We start from the raw sequence: 17,084 nt of genomic DNA, 5'->3' as shown, positions 1-17,084 counted from the left end.
TGCTGAGGTGACACTGTCCATCTCCTGACCAGTGTCTGGCAGCTGCACAAGTCTGGATGGGGAGAAGCAGACTCAGGCTTAATCCTTGCCAAGACTAAGTGGATGTGACAGGTTGCCCTTCTCCAATCACCACTCCAGTTCTGATCAGCAGACTGTGGTTGCAGAGGCCATCTTTTTTTGCCACTCAACTTCACCCACTATCTGAACTGACTCCATGAGGCTCCATGTTCATCCAGCATTACAACAATAAGTCCGGTAAGCCCAGTCTCAGTGGCAGCTATGCCAAGGTGCTTCACTGTTGAAGCCAACCCAAGTGCCACTATTAGACCCCCTTTGAGACACACTTTGGATTAATCTTACTTGGAAAAAAGTATTCTGAGGTCTTTTTCATTGACAAAATCTTATGGAATGTTGCCACCGACAGGATTAAATGACTCAAATATGCTTGAACACATGCCTCTGATGTTATGCTACTATATTGTATCTCTTTCTGTCCGTCTGTCTGTCTCTCTCTGTGTGTCTCTCTGTGTTATAATAGCTAGAACTCGTTTGGCACAATGTTTCTCACTATGATGTGATCATATCACCAGCCTATGACAGAAGACTAGACTAGACGATCCAGACTAGACTGCAGAAAATACGACTTCAGTAACAGAGTTGTCAACGCCTGGAATGCACTACCTGACTCTGTGGTTTCTTCCCCAAATCCCCAAAACTTTAACCTTAGACTGTCTACTGTAGACCTCACCCCATTCCTAAGAGGTCTGTAAGGGGCATGCATAAGCACACCAGCGTGCCTACCGTTCCTGTTCTAATGCTCCCTTTTATTCGTACCCTTTTCATGTATTCATAATTATGTTTACACTTGTATCTGTCATAAAATACATGCTTGATGAAATAAATAAAGAAAGAAAGAAAGACCTGAGAGTTGTTCAAACTCTCTGTGAAAGAGAGAGCTAAGTACTACGTTGAGCTGCTTCTATCACCAGTATTCTTACATTTTTAATGTAATTTTAATAATGTGATTATTATTAATAATAATAATCAGAGGCACGAGGTCCTGTACATGAAGCCTTGTCCTGATACAAAAGGGATTGGGAAGTTTTTTGTACAGACATTGTCTTCCCTTAGCAGAGCCATTACAGAGCTGTAAAGTGGATTGCTAGGCTCTACTGACTGACAGGGAGAAGAGATCATTAAGTGCTTGAGATAAGATTAAATGCTTGTGATGGGATTGCCTTCCAAGTAATTTAACATAAGCTTATCGTCTGCCTTACAACATAGATGGCATCATGGTGCAGATTTAAGATGGACTTGATTACAATACAGATGCTACCTAATCTGAGAAAACAACAGGTTCATGCCAGGAAAGAGAAAGAAAAATAAAACTCTCAGCTTCAAATTCTACTGCAACAACTTCCAAAATCAAAAACAGAAACCACCATTCACGTTTCATTCCTGAGAAAGCATTGCTGCAACCAGGCAAGAAAACTTCTAGTTGTACATGGTGGTGTGTGTGTGTGTTTTTAAGCAATGGTGCCATTTCTGTAGTTTTCAGATTGTAATCTGTTGTGATGATTCTTTAGTTTAAAAAATGCATTGCTTAAATAGGATGGCTTGTTGTCTAGCTTGGGAAGCATTTCTAAAAAAGCAGGTGCAACTTTCAATTATTTTTTCACTGATATCCTTTGCCCAACATTACTGCTAATGCTGCTAGTTAACCCATACCTCCTTATAGGATGCTGCGATACATTTTTAAAGAAAAAAAAATGTTCTAACCATGCACTGGATTTCAGTCATTTGCAAATCTGCCTTTAGAAGGAAAACTTCATTGAACTGGTATACACCTGTCAATCTCATCAGAGCAGGCCACACCAGCCAATGATTAGGAGGTTAAAAAAAATACTTTCTTATAGCAGAGCAGACAAAATTTAGCATTCTGAAAGAGTTTATGTCTCACTTTCTCTTTCCTAAACCAGACATGTCCCCCCAAAAGTGCTTAGTATTCTGCTTAAGGCAATGGACTCACAATCAATCTTTAAAGGAGAGGCTGTAAGCTTAGCCATGTATCTTGGACTCGGCAATTTGCAGAAATGTTACCCTTTAAGGTTTTCATTTTAATTGAGAAGTATGTCAGCCATTGTTTGGCCTCTGCAGATTGGAAAATACAGCTTGGTTCCTTAAAGAGAAACTCCACCCAAACCAGTTTGCCTACCCTATTCTTTTGGGTAGTAATTAGGTTTGTATGCAAAACCATTTTTTTAAAAAAAGAATTGTTTCATATTCTTGAGCACTACTACTCTTGAAAGCAGAAGCATGGTTATGAATCCTGGTATGGTTCATTAGACAAACTTCCATACCAATGCAACTTGATGGTGTTGGAGAATTACTACCGTGCTTCGTTGTCAGTGAATAACATAAAGGAGATAGCCTTTATACTAAGTTGATAACATAAACACAATGTTAGATTGGTAATAAAATGTGAGTAAAACTTATATATATTTTAAAGAGCTGAGGTGGCGCAGTGGTTAGAATGCAGTACTGCAGCTACTTCAGCTGACTGCTAGTTCAGCAGATCAGCGGATCAAATCTCACCGGCTCAAGGTTGACTCAGCCTTCCATCCTTCTGAGGTGGATAAAATGAGGACCCAGATTGTTAGGGGGCAATATGCTATTTAGTATACTGTCTTTGGTGTAAGCCGCCCAGAGTCCTCAAAGAGTGGGCGGCATAGAAATATGAATAATAAATAAATAAATAAATATCTAGGATTAATGCATCTAGTAACTGCTCCAGAAAATATTTCTGAAATAGATTTATATGCCATGCATTTTCAAACTCTCAAAAGTACATGAAGGCAATATTGATATTTGAGCCAATCATAAAATCACAAGAAAGCTATTCTATATCTGGTTCAAAAAACTCAGGAGCAAACAAGTATGACAACAATCAATGATCCCAATATATGTTCATCATAATGTGAATAAGTAACAACTGTTTCTAAGTGCTTTGCAGCACCCAACTAATCCAGTCAATAATAAATGTACGGTCCTTGCTTTTGGTTTAATTATTGATCCATAGGTATAGGTATACCTAAATTTGAAGCAGGACGGACATGAGACCTGTTTTTCCCCATCAGGTTTATCAAGTTGGCTGGTCTAGTAATCCATGCCTTGACTGGCTTCTCAGACAGTAAACTAATCCAACTGTCTGCTTGCCAGCAGCTACTTGTGAAATGAGCAGGCAGCAACCCCAACTTCACTTCTCACAATCGTAAAGGAACAAGGTCGCACAGGTCCTTTGGGGAAGGACAGAGAGAGAAGAAGAAATTCTGGATCAATGACTAACACAAGGGAAAATCATAGTAATATAATTATAATTGTATAACATCGAAACGTCGCCAAGACACTTCCAATTTTATGCGGGAGAAAACCCAAATAACCAAAGACCTACAATTGTATAATTATATATACAATATAATAATAAGGTTGGCATAGTTCATAAACCGGGTACTCCCAGCTTACTTAGATCAGCAGGAGGGAGCCTTTTGAAGATAGCTCCTTCCTCTCCCAGATACACACACAAACACAGCACAGATGCTGCTCCCAGAAGCTCAGCTATCAGGAACACAAAACTTTTCCTATGGTGTTACTAAGATCTGGAAGTGCATTTGCCTCTACTCTTCCATATTTAGGAAAATGGAAAAAACATATATTTTTGTCAATTAACTATTAAGCTCTACAGAGAATCATTAAAACTGCCCAGAATATCATCGGACTCCAGCTACCAATCCTGGATGACATCTTCGAATCTCGCTGTTTGAGAAAGTTGCATAACATTCTCAGAGACTCTTCCCATCCTGCTTACAGTCTTTTTGGACTGTTGCCTTCTGGCAGAAAATACAGAACAATTAAAACTCGGACCACACGTTTTCTGAATAGTTTTTATCCCAGAGCTATAATTGCACTCAACAATGAACTAAAGGGCCACCATCAGTGAGCTGTTGGACAGCATTACTTGGTCTGTTGGGTGGATGTTTGGGTGGTTTAGGGGGGGGCATTGTGGTGGGTGGGAGTGTGTTTAGGGATTGTTATGTGTGTTGGACCTGGTCTTTGGGTGTTAAGTGAATTTCGTTGTATGGGTATACTGTGTATACACGTACAATGACAATAAAGTTGTTATTATTATTATTATTAATTAGTGTTATTAATTTTCATGCTTGGTTTTTATTTTAATCACACTGATTTTATGGTTATCTTTGATTTGTCTTTATAGGTAATATTTTTACATTTTTAATTTTTGCTTTAAAGTACAAAGCAGAAGCAAAGCAAGTTTTTAAAAAATAACAAAAACAGGATCTCCAAAAGCAAAAACAAAAACATGATTAGGTCTTATTTCTAAACAAATCACCAAGTCTTGAGCATACAAATAAATTAAATCAGTCCTCTCATCATATTGATAAATAACCAGCTCAAAAATAGAAAGTGAACACATATCTGTATTCCAAGGTTATATATTCTTGATTTTTCATTGTATGCCTCCTTGAGTCTTTGAAAAAATAAAAAGGCATGGTAACAATGCAATAATTAATAATAAATCAGTAGAGTTCATAATTTGCATTATATAAAATCACATAAACCATATCATAATCAGAAAATCTTCACACAAGGAACCTATGTGGTTACGTTATGTCCTAATGTGACTTATTGTTTTTGATTTAGCATGAACCAGCCATTGTAATTTGTAATCTATAATTGATAGCTCAGTATAATATTCAAACCAGGCTACTATCAAGTGTTCTAAAAGCCATGATAACAATAACCTATCATTTAACAGAATGTGTGACTTCCAACCACATGTGGCATGCCAAGGTAATTTAACTTGAGGATTAAGTTCACCAGAAGCATCTAGATTGCTGTGGAAATGGATGTTCTGCCTTTCTTTCCTTCAGTTTTGTCAACACATTTCCCATTTCCATTTCAGGAGATTTGGCCTTGAGAAACCATCATGAATTAATCTGGACTCCCATTTTCAGAAACCTCTCTAAACAAACTTTATCCAGGCTTCTTCTGTGCCTTGTTTCTTTTTAAAGCAAATATATTGCTGAGTTGAAGAAATCTATCAGTCCTAAGTCATCCTATCTATTATTTACTAGTGTCTTATTGCATTTTCTAAGAAGTTTTTCAGTAGCCAACAACTTTCCATCTTTTAGCTATGATCATGAAACTGCCTGCCCTGTTAGAATAACAAAGATCCATTTATTGAAGCTTTGGCAGAGAAGAGTGTTTTTATATATCGAGGATACTAGGATTAAAAATGAGGAAACTGCTGATCATATGTTTCTTCACATAGCTATTTCCTTGTTTGAAAATCATCTGAGCTCAAATTAAGTTTATGGTAGGGATGTGAAAAACATGAAAGGCCATTTTATCATGCTTGGTGGACTGGTAAAAAGCTAGTGATACAAAGAATTTTAATGATTCTTTGTACTGAAATACAAGAATTTTTTTTTTTTTGCTGGGACTAATAGATAATTAGAAAAAAGTCATGGAGATTGTTTTTGTATATGGTAATTGCAATAAGACTATTATATTCACAAAGATAGAAATACCCCCAGTATTGGTTGGTAAAGACAACACAATAGGAGAGACTATATGTAGCTCTTTGTACACTGATGATGTTACCTAGTTGGGTAATGAAATGTCTGCCAGCAAAAAAACAAGTTCAGAGAGCACCAAGGACTCCACAGAAGATGATGCAATTTGGTGAAATTAATTATGAAATTGACTTGTTTGATTAGGGAAAAGACAACAAGTACATTATCTAGTAACTAGAAACCCTTGGAAAAAAGGGTGATTTATGAGTTTGGCAATTAGAAAAAGTAAAATAGGGAAAGAAGGGAGTTACAATATAATTATAAAGAGAGACAGGATAAAATATAAATGCATTTATAATTGTTGTAAAGAAGATTGAAAGCTTTATATCTTTATTTCTTTTATTTCTTTTTTATTCTTTTCTTTTTTCTTTCTCATTTATTTACTCATCACTTTTCTTCTTTAAAATTATATTGTTTTTACTCTGAAAAAAATTCTTCAATGAAAATTAATTAAAAACAAAAATATGATGTAAGTCTTATTATCCGTATGAGAGGAATAAACCATTTATCATGTGGCAATAAAACATAAGTATATTGCATGTCTCCAGGTTGATAAAGATTCAGGACACAGTTATGTAAAGCTTTTCCATTATGAGTGAAAAGATCCACTACTTCACCAGATCATTGGAAGACTGTTAAGAAGAAAATGAAAAAGTATTTTCCATAATGGAGACATAAATGGCTTAAATAGCTCCATCGCTAAGTATTTTTATCCTCTCTTTGCCTCTGTTTTTTTTATTATAATACTGTACCTCAGTTTTTTATATATAATATCTACTTTTAATCTGATTTTAAATTTAATTTGATTTTTATATTTTTATGTAGGTTTTTTATATGTGGTTTTACACATGTTGGGCATCACCTTCGGTGAGATGGATGACTATCTAAGATAGCTAGCTAACTAGTTAGTAACAGATAGCTAAAGAGAGAAAGAGATAGATAGTTATAAAGATAGATAGTTGATGGTAGGTAGGTAGGTAGGTAGATGATAGCAGATAGATAGATAGATAGATAGATAGATAGATAGATAGATAGATAGATAGATAGATGACAGATGGATGGATGGATGGATGGATGGATGGATGGATGGATGGATGATAGCATAGGGATGAATTGGTTCTAAATGGGAAGTAGTTCAGTGTCTGAAATTTTTTTAACCCCAATCTTTATATCTTATTCTTCCTCAGAAGGAACATTTCAGGCTAAGGCAACAGCCAAAGATGGCATTTGGCCTATCACTAAAAGGGGAGTGGGGATAATTCATTTTTATGTTCCAACAAAGTTAACCTTTGATCTGGGGAATCCTAAAAGTAATTGGCAAAGATGCTCCTTCCTCAAGAGGTTTTATCCTTGCCATATGAATTTAAAATAAAAACATTCTTGACAAAATATCTATTGATTTCCTGAATACCTCTGCCTACTTTTCCTGGCCAAATTTTGGAAATGGATTCCCACTGAATTCTTCTAGATACTTTTTTTGGGGGGGAGAAAGGGTGTTCTAGAATAGCATACATCCCTGTTGTTCTCTGGAGCCTTCCCAACTAAACCCTGTTCAAACCTGATCCTGCTTTGTTTCCCAAAATCAGAATCTAGTGCCTGAAACACAGCTGCATTTCCTAACAGTGACAAACTCACTCTCCAACGTTCAAACTTCAAAGGCTGTAGGGTGAACAGTGACATAATGATATCACTGAAGAGTTAAATAAAATCTTCAGCTCACATTTTCCCCCTTAGGGGTTTTCTTCTTGTCCAACTTTTATATTGGTGTTCTAAAGTTAAGTGGTGAGCTCTAGAGTCAAATATTCTCATATGAGCAAATGGGCATGTTGGATAACCATTTGTCTGAAGTGGTGTAGGGTTTCCTGCCTGGGCAGGGGGTTGGACTAGAAGACCTCCAAGGTCCCTTCCAACTCTGTTATTCTATTCTATTCTATTCTATTCTATTCTATTCTATTCTATTCTATTCTATTCTATTCTATTCTATTCTATTCCATTCCATTCCATTCCATTCCATTCCATTCCATCTTTGCAACACTATCATAATACCAACAAGTTAGGCCTACTCCTTCAGTAATAATCCATTTTTATATTTCTGGCTTCTCTGATAAGAGCTTTAAAATGCATGGGATAGAAAAGATCTCTCCTTGAAATTTTGTAGAAACACTTTCAGTCAGAGACAAGCAGTTTGGCTCCAATTTGGCACAAATAGCCGTGCCAACTTTAGTTTAAAATATATATTATTCTGGTTCTGAAAATTCACAAATTGTCATGCTGAAAAAACAACAACAAAGTGCCAGCCTCCAGCATTATTCACAAGAACGACTATAATCATATACTTCAGATGTGTCCTAGAAAGTTAAAAAAATAAAAAGGCTGAGTAACTATAGTCCCATACTGTGTTTGGAAGCTTGCCTACTTGTATCTTTTTAAGACTACAGCAAAGAATATCTTGGTAGGGTCAGCAGAACTGATGGCGATCAATCTTCCTGTTATGTGACTTTCATTCCCTCAAGACAACACTTCAGTGGAAGTGCCTATCATATTCTATTAACACTGCAAATGTATCTATCAGCCATATTCTTGCTCTAAAACCTGCTGCATCAATACTCTTTTAATCTGGGGATCATTCTTACTACTTTTTGGCAAAGACCAGCTTGAATACTTGCACTATCTCCAACTCCCACAGGAATTGGATAGATAGTTTCCTCAAGTCTCCTTTCAGGGTTTAAGAGAAGTCAAAGAGGTTGTAGACAGATAAAGACATGATTACAGTTTGAAGGATGTTATCCAGAGGTGGGTTTCAGCAGGTTCTGACCAGTTCTGGAGAACCAGTAGCGGAAATTTTGAGTAGTTCGGAGAACCAGTAGTAAAAATTCTGACTGGCCCCGCCCCCAACTATTCTCTGCCTCCCAAATCCCAGCTGATCAGGAGGAAATGGGGATTTTACAGTATCCTTCCCCTGCCATGCCCACCAAGCCACACCCACAGAACCGGTAATAAAAAAATGTGAAACCCACCACTGAGCTGCATATATAGTTCCAAGAGTTCCAAAGCACCTATTCTGAAGATTATGCATAACTCTAATAAGAATGACTAGGTAGACATAGTAATAGCACCCAGGGGACTAAAGAAAACACCCAGATCAGGCGAGATTACCTTTCAGATGTTCTTGGGGAAAAAGAGTGAATGCTGTTGAAGACCACTAAATAGGAAAGCACACAAAATCTGAAATAACACCAATTGACTTAATCTTTACAGTGGTGTGATGGGATGCGGGATTCTATCCAAAGCCACCAAAGGAACTTAGTTACCATGATCATTCCGAGAAGCACTGCAATGGGAAGAATATTTGTGCAAAGATGTTTTGATGACTTACAGTATGTTTCAGAGATGGAAGAGAAGGAGGAGGAGGAAGAAGAAGAGGAAAAAGTATATTACCAGTGCACCACAAAGTGCAGTTCAAGGTGCTGGTGGTTACTTTTCACCAGTGGTGGGTTTCAAAAATTTTTACTACCGGTTCTGTGGGCATGGCTTAGTGAGCGTGGCATGACTAAGTGGGCGTGGCTTGGTGGGCATGGCGGGGGAAGGATACTGTAAAATCTCCATTCCCTCCTCAATCCAGGGGAAGGTTACTGCAAAATCCCCATTTTCTCCTGATCAACTGGGATTTGGGAGGCAGAGAATGGATGGGGGTGGGGCCAGTCAGAATTTTTACTACCGGTTCTCTGAACTACTCAAAATTTCCACTACCGGTTCTCCAGAACTGGTCAGAACCTGCTGAAACCCGCCTCTGGTAGTCACCCTTGTTAAATGGAACAATCTCCCTTCAGAGATTTGAATGTCCCCAACCCTGTTAGCCTGTCATAAGATCCGAAAATCTGGAAATGTTCCTGTTCCTAGGGGTGGAGACTGTGTTAAGGGTTCCTTTTCCTGGCTGTATTGCTAACTGATCAAGTATCTCGGCTGCTATGTATGTTTAATTTGGATATTTCTATTGTTCTTAATTATTTTTATTGTTTTCAAATGTTTTTATATTTTAATTAATATATTTATTTGAATTGTAAGATGCCCAGAGTCATTGAGATGGGCAGCTATAGAAACTAAATAAGTAAGTAAGTAAGTAAATGACATATTTAGTTGACTAGATTTATATCCTTTCTCCAAAAGCAATGCTATAACATATATTGAGCTGAGAGAGGATGACTGATCCAATAGTACTCTATTTTTAGCTGATTTCGCATCCCAATTTAGGATTGAGTTATTCATTGACAACTTTTTTTTTTACTAAATCATTATCTAAAGCATACAAGTCTCTCCCCTGGTATTGTGACCGACTATAAAACCTAATGTTAAAATCCACAATATAAATCCTGGCTCCATAATACGTTTTAGAAAATTGTAAAGGATTTCCATTCTACAGGAGAAGCAAAGATGCCTAAGGCCTCTGTCTGCATGTACTAGATTAGGCAGTAAATTCAATACATTTACAACCTGAGAGATATGGAGGACTATCAGGAGTGAGAATCTGAACTAGCCTCAAATCCAGTGGTGAAATCCAAATTTATTTACTACCGGTTCTGTGGGCGTGGCTTGGTGAGCATGGTGTGGCTTGGTGGGCATGGCAGGGGAAGGATACTGCAAAATCCCCATTCCTTTCCCACTTCTGGGGGAAGGATATTGCAAAATCTTCATTCCCACCCCACTCTGGGGCCAGCAAGAGGTGGTATTTGCTGGTTCTCTGAACTACTCAAAATTTCTGCTACCAGTTCTCCAGAACCTGTCAGAATCTCCTGGATTTCACCCCTGCTCAAATCTAACCTGCAATACTAACAATGGATTGGATTTCAGTGTTGTAAATATGACTGTATACATTCTTTTTCCTTACCTGTAAAACTTTTTCCATTATGAATCTATCAGAATGGTATCTACAGTCCATCTTCCCTCAAGTTCTCAGAGCAAAGAGATATGGTTGTTACATGATGTACTTCATACACATCCAACCTTTATGGTGAATAACTGTATTTATCAAAAACAAAAAACAATAGATTTATTAAGGTTCCTTGTGAACTGTGACTCACCTACTTACAGTAATTATGTTACTTTGGCCATGGCAGCACATTCTAGTACTTCCGAACCAGCTTGCACAACACTGGAAGCACTACTTCCCCTGGCATCTTGCTTCAGAAATTTGCCAATGCAGTAAAACAGTGCTAGAGAGTAATCATTTTATGCTGACTGCAATGTTTGGGTAGGGGACAAGAGTCAGTGATATATTAGTGATATAATTAGAAACGGGAAAATACAGAAAGCAGCATTTTCTCCAAGTACATTAATCAGCCAGATGTTCCAGACCAGTCAAATTCTAGAGCAGTTTATAACATATTAAAGCTGCCTGGCCAGCCGACATTCTTATAAGTTTTCTGCCTCATCCTTACGATGTGCCTTTAACTACCGTTGAAAAGGCCGGGGAAGTTTGATGGTTCCTCTAAAGTTTTACATTGTTGACAAGATATATTCCTTGCATTTCTTATTTACTTATTTAAACTCTGGAGGTATCAAATCAAAGAAGTCTTTTTTTTTCCCCACAAGAGAACAAAAGGCAATTTGCATAGCCTTCATCTTCTCATCAAGCCAAATTAGGATATCTCATGATTTCTTTAACTCAATTCTGTGCAAGTTCTATGCAAATGAATCCCCTCTAATCTTCACAGGAGAAATTTTCAAGTGCCTGTTGAATCTGAAGGGTAGTTCTGAAGGTATGAGAATCAACTCCTGGATTGATTAATTGATTGATTGATTGATTGATAAATGAATGAGCAGTGATCAAACAATGAGGAGATGCACATCTTTCTACCTTTCTACCTTTACAAGAAAGTCAAGCCTTCTCTTCCCTTTGCAGCTCTCCTCCATGCAAGAACAGGAGAAAACAGTTTAGAATAGTCTCTTACACACACACTATCAGAGATGCATAGAGGCTTCATCTGAAAGTAAAGCACCTGCTGGAATGTTTGTATCTCTAAAGCTTTCTTCTTAATACATCTAAGTACTATGTTTCTGATCTGGGTTGCTACCAGAGAAAAGTGACGCCAAACTGTTCAGTTAGCGGAAGCCATGCATTTAAAAGATGCAATCTTCAAGACAATGAACCCAGATCTAGTTATTCCCCTGCAAGGGTGGTTCTTTGAATGCTCATCTGAAATGAGTGGGAGATAAGCTGTTAGAACATTCATAATGAACATTTTGGAAGCAGCACTAGAAATCTGTAGGAAGACTGTGAACGTAAAATTGCCACCATTGCCTGTCAGGGCACCAAAGGCTACTCTGAAGTATCAAGCTGAGGTGGCACATTCTCCACATTCAGTGTCAGAATGGGTGATTTGTGCGAGTTCACAAATGATGCTAGAGGAACTAAAATTGCAGATCATTGCAGATCACACACAGATGAGTAATCAACTAACTTATCTAGAGGAGGGACAGAAATTTATGGGAACATGAAGCAGAGTTGTTCTCTTTCTTTTGAAACATACCTTGTTACACTAATGGAGGGCCTGCTCTAGGTTCCTTCTTTTTTACATCTTGTCATTCTGTAGGACTAAGGAAATAATGCCTTTTCTGTAGTGGCTCCTGCTCTGTGGAACAATCTCTTCTCTGCTATATGATAGGCCCCAGCTCTCCTTGCCATTTCAACAGCCCTTAAGACCTGTCTCTTCCCCCCAGGCTCTAGGGGTTGACTGAGTGGACCTTCTCTTCTGAGATTTGTTTGTCTATGCTTATTTGCCACTTTATATTTTGGTATTTATTTATTTATTATTTGTATCACGCCTTTATTATTTTTACAAATAATTCAAGGCAGTGAACGTATCCAAAACACCTTCCTCTTCCTATTTTCCCTACAAGAACAACCCTGTGAGGTTAATTAGGCTGAAAGAGAATGACTAGTCCAAAGGCACCCAGCTGATTATCATGGCTAAGCAGGACTTGACCTCATAGTCTCTCGCTTCCTACCCTGATCCCTTATTTTTGTGGTGGTTGTTGGTGGTTAGTTTTTATTATTTCTTTTTATTATCATTTATTATAGTGTACATATGTTGTATGCCATCCAGAGTCATACTGTCTGAGTTGGATGGCCTCATAAATCTTTAAATATACCACATTTGCTTAGCTCTGTAAAAACTAACATCAGCAATTATGACATACAAATAGGAAACAAAACAAAGTGAAACAGATAAAGTCTACCAATTTCTCTTTCAAAGAATAGAGCTATGAGTCAAAGAAGAAAAAAAAGCTTCTTGGTAAAACCTGAAGAACTCAAGATCTTCTCAGTAAAGGGTTTTATTGTGGATAAGGGGAAGTAGAAGTCAAAGCATTACCCTTCCCCTCAAAACTCTGTTAGCTCTAGAACAGGGGTGTCAAACTCAAGGCCCATGGGCCAGATCTGGCTTGCAAGGTCAGCCTGGAAACAGCAAAGGACCAGCCTGCAGTGCCTCTATCAGAGAAAATGGAGCTCAGGGGGCCATGTGCAGCCTCCCCTCATCCCATTTTCAGCCCTGATGGCCTCCTGCAGCCTTCTGCCAGAGAAAATGGAGCTTGGGGGAGCCGCGCCCTCCCAGCTCCGTTTTTGCTGGGAGAGGGCTATCAAAACAAACTAAAAACAAAACAAAAGGAGAAATGTTTCCCCTTTTGCATTTGAGCATGCAAGAAGGGACAGGAAATGAGAAAGAGAAAGAGGAAAGAAAAAGATGGGAAGATGGGAAGAGAGCAAGGAAGGAAAAATAAGGAAAGAGGGGAAGGAAGAAGAAAGGAGAAGGAAGAGGGAAGATAAAAGAAGAAAAGGAAGGAAGGAAGGAAGGAAGGAAGGAAGGAAGGAAGGAAGGAAGGAAGGAAGGAAGGAAGGAAGGAAGGAAGGAGATTATAATGAGAGTGAGTGAGGGTCTCAGGGAAGTCCTGCCTTAGCACCTGGCCACCACAGGTGCCCCCCGACATGAGTGACACCCACCATGGCCACGCCCACCATGGCCATGCCAGCCCCAGCCATGTCCACCCCCAAGGTCAAACACAACCCTGATGCGGCCCTCAATGAAATCGAGTTTGACACCCCTGCTCTAGAATGATGGAAACAAGAAAGTCAAGTGCTCATCTGTGCTTTAAACTGCCAAATATTCTTTACTTGCATTAATTCTATTATCCTTAAACTAGAAGAATCTCAATCAGTTTTATGTAAGTCAGTGTTGTTGTTGTTGTTGTTTTCAATCCATTAAACAGATGTGGGAGGGCTAAACCGAAACATTAGAAATACTTTCTAAAGTGTATTTCAGACGTGGGTTTCAGCAGGTTCTAACCAGTTCTGGAGAACCGGTAGTGGAAATTTTGGGTAGTTCGGAGAACCAATAGTAAAAAATCTGACTGGCCCCTCCCCCATCTATTCTCTGCCTCCCAAGTCCCAGCTGATCGAGAGGAAATGGGGATTTTGCAGTAACCTTCCCCTAGATTGGGGAGGAAATGGAGATTTTACAGTATCCTTCCCCTGGAGTGGGGTGGGAATGGAGATTTTATAGTATCCTTCCCCTGCCACACCCACCAAGCCACACCCACCAAGCTACGCCATGCCCACCAAGCCACACCCACAGAACCGGTAGTAAAAAATTTTGAAACCCACCACTGGTGTATTTATATAATCACAGCAGATTTGCAGCTCTGTTAGGGACTGGAATTTTATTAGAAAGACTATCATGGATGCTTCATTCTTTTAAAACTCAGATTAAGGGTCAAATTACATATCAATATAAAAAATACAATTCAGTTCTGCTGAGCAAATTCACTTTCACTTGAGAACCTGACTCTCCATGGCATACATACTGTATCAGATAATAATATATTTGGCAGAATTTGGCTCCCTCTTTGTAAATGGACATGGCCAGGTATTCAAAATTCAAAGGACGATTCACATGAAAATTCAGGTCATGTCTGTACCTGGTGGTGCTGATTTTAGTTTTTGCATCTGTGTTACTTTATGCTGAGTTGGCATATCTATTGGTTTTATAGCAGTTGTTTCTCCTTGTTGTGAATTTGTCACAGTACATTATGCTATTGTTACGCTTTAAATTATTCTGCAAAATTTATGTTGTGAGGTATTTAAATAAATAAATGCTTGTATGTGAACTTTATATTTTCAAGCCTGGAACTATGCTGCATTGTTTTCTCAATGTAATTATGAATAGCCAAGTTAACCATGAGTCTCAAGACACTTAGCTTAGCCAGGGTTATTTGAAAAGACTGCCGGCAGAAAGGTTTATTTATTTATTCAATTTCTCTAGCCTCCAATCTTAGTCAGTGACACTGGGTAAATTCCCAAACTATAAAAACAATAAAAACATTTAGAACAATAAAAACATCCAAAATAAATATACACAGCAGCTGAGATAGTTAACCAGTTAACAGTAAAGCCAAGAAACAAGGCCCTTAATACATTCAGTGCCCCAGGGTCAGGGACAAAAGCAAGGTTTTAAAGTTTTACAAAAGGCCAACAGGGTTGGGTCTATTGTACTCTCTGAGTGGAGAATATTCCATAAAGCAGGAGCTACAGCAGAGAAGGTCTATCTTCTAGTCCCGTCCCTCACCAGCCAATGCGTTTTCATTGGCTGATGGGATCTGCAGTATACCCAATCTGCTAGATTGAAGTGGACAGGTAGCGACCTTGAAAATAGGCGGATAACCCAGTCCCAAACCAGATGGGGTTTTAAAGATAACACCAGAGCCTTTAATCGCACTCAGAAACATACTGGTACCCAATGCAACTCAAATAGTAGTGGAGTTATATATGCTATATATGTGGCATCATTTACATTCTGCACCAACTGAAGTTTATGAATGTTCTTCAGAGGTAGCCCACGTAGAGTGCATTGCAATAATCTAAAAGACAGGTTACAAGGGAATGGATGATGGTGAACAGGGTTCCCCAGTCCTGGAATAAGTGCAGCTGGCAGACCACCCAATGGTATGCAAAGGTTTTTTTAGCCACAGCTGCCACCTATTCCAGCAGGAGCTTTGAGTTTAGGACCCCCAGATTCCACACTGTCTGGGGTACCTCCAAATACCCACAGCCAGGGATACTATTCAGCAGGTTCTGACAGGTTCTAGAGAACCAGTAGCGGATATTTTGAGTAGTTCAGAGAACTGGCAAATCTGGCTGGCCCCAGAGTGGAGTGGGAATGGAGATTTTACAATACCCTCCCCCAGGAGTGGGGAGGGAATGGGGATTGTGCAGTATCCTTCACCTGGAGTGGGGTGGGAATGGAGATTTTGCAGTATCCTTCCCCTGGAGTGGGATGGTAATGGAGATTTCGCAGTATCCTTCCCCTGCCACTCCCACCAAGCCACGCCCATCAAGCCACACCATGCCCACCAAGCCATGCCCACAGAACCGGTAGTAAAAAAAATTTGAATTCCACCACTTCCCACAGCCATTCTGTTTTGCTAGAGTTGAGTCAGAGCTAAGTGTTCCAACTACACCCATTTTAATGATGACAGAATGACCTCAGGAAGGTACTGAGAAGATGACTTACTTAAACCACTCCTTTTGTCCTCTCAACTTCTGAGTGCTGAGTTGGGGGGCAAGTAGTAATTCATTTAGCTGCTTCAAACAGATGCCTCTAAAAGATGTTTCTGCCCATTCATCTAGTACATTTACGTATGCTGACTTTGAGTAAGCACTTTTCAATTATCTATCATGGCTGGCAATTTTGGATAGGCCCAGCCTCCATCAATTCACTTACTCCTTTCTAAGCTTCTAAGCTGCATCCTCTTTCTAAGCTTCTAAGCTGTGGGCACTCCGCAATCATATTATGCCTTTCTGAGAGAAAATGAAAATCTATCTACTGGGGTGTAAAGGAGACATCTGGAGAATTGTAAATCCAAACTTGCAAGGTTGATGTCAGACCAGACAGGAAACATGACCACATAAGGTAATTCTATTTTATTGTAAAGCTATACTGGACAGAATCTGAAAGTACAATTCTGTCACCCGTCTGTCTCCTTTACAACCTGAGAAACTAGAGAGGGTCTCTTCTGATCTTCTTGCCCCACCCACTATCTTAGTTGCAGGCATGCTATTTCTTATCTGACCACTCTCTATGCAGTCACCCAGTCTCCCAAGTTTTTTTTCTGCATACCATTACAGAGCCCTTGGTGCCCACTGCTTGACAGCTGCCTTATACTAGCTAAGTCTGCACAAAAAAGAAAAAAAAACCACTCTCTTAATCTATTATTCCGTGCAGAATGTAAGCCTTTGATAACTTACTTACAGATATTTCCTATTACCATAAACGGACCGATGCATGGTATCACCCAGCCTCCCTGGCCCTTCAGATGAAAAGTTGATTTAATATGACTCCAAATTAACTCAAGGTGTTGACTAATTTGAGACGTCCTATT

This window comes from Pantherophis guttatus, chromosome 2, assembly GCF_059756535.1.
Source record: "Pantherophis guttatus breed Tessera chromosome 2, ASM5975653v1, whole genome shotgun sequence".
In the NCBI taxonomy this organism is placed as follows: domain Eukaryota; kingdom Metazoa; phylum Chordata; class Lepidosauria; order Squamata; family Colubridae; genus Pantherophis; species Pantherophis guttatus.
This window is presented reverse-complemented; position numbering follows the sequence as displayed.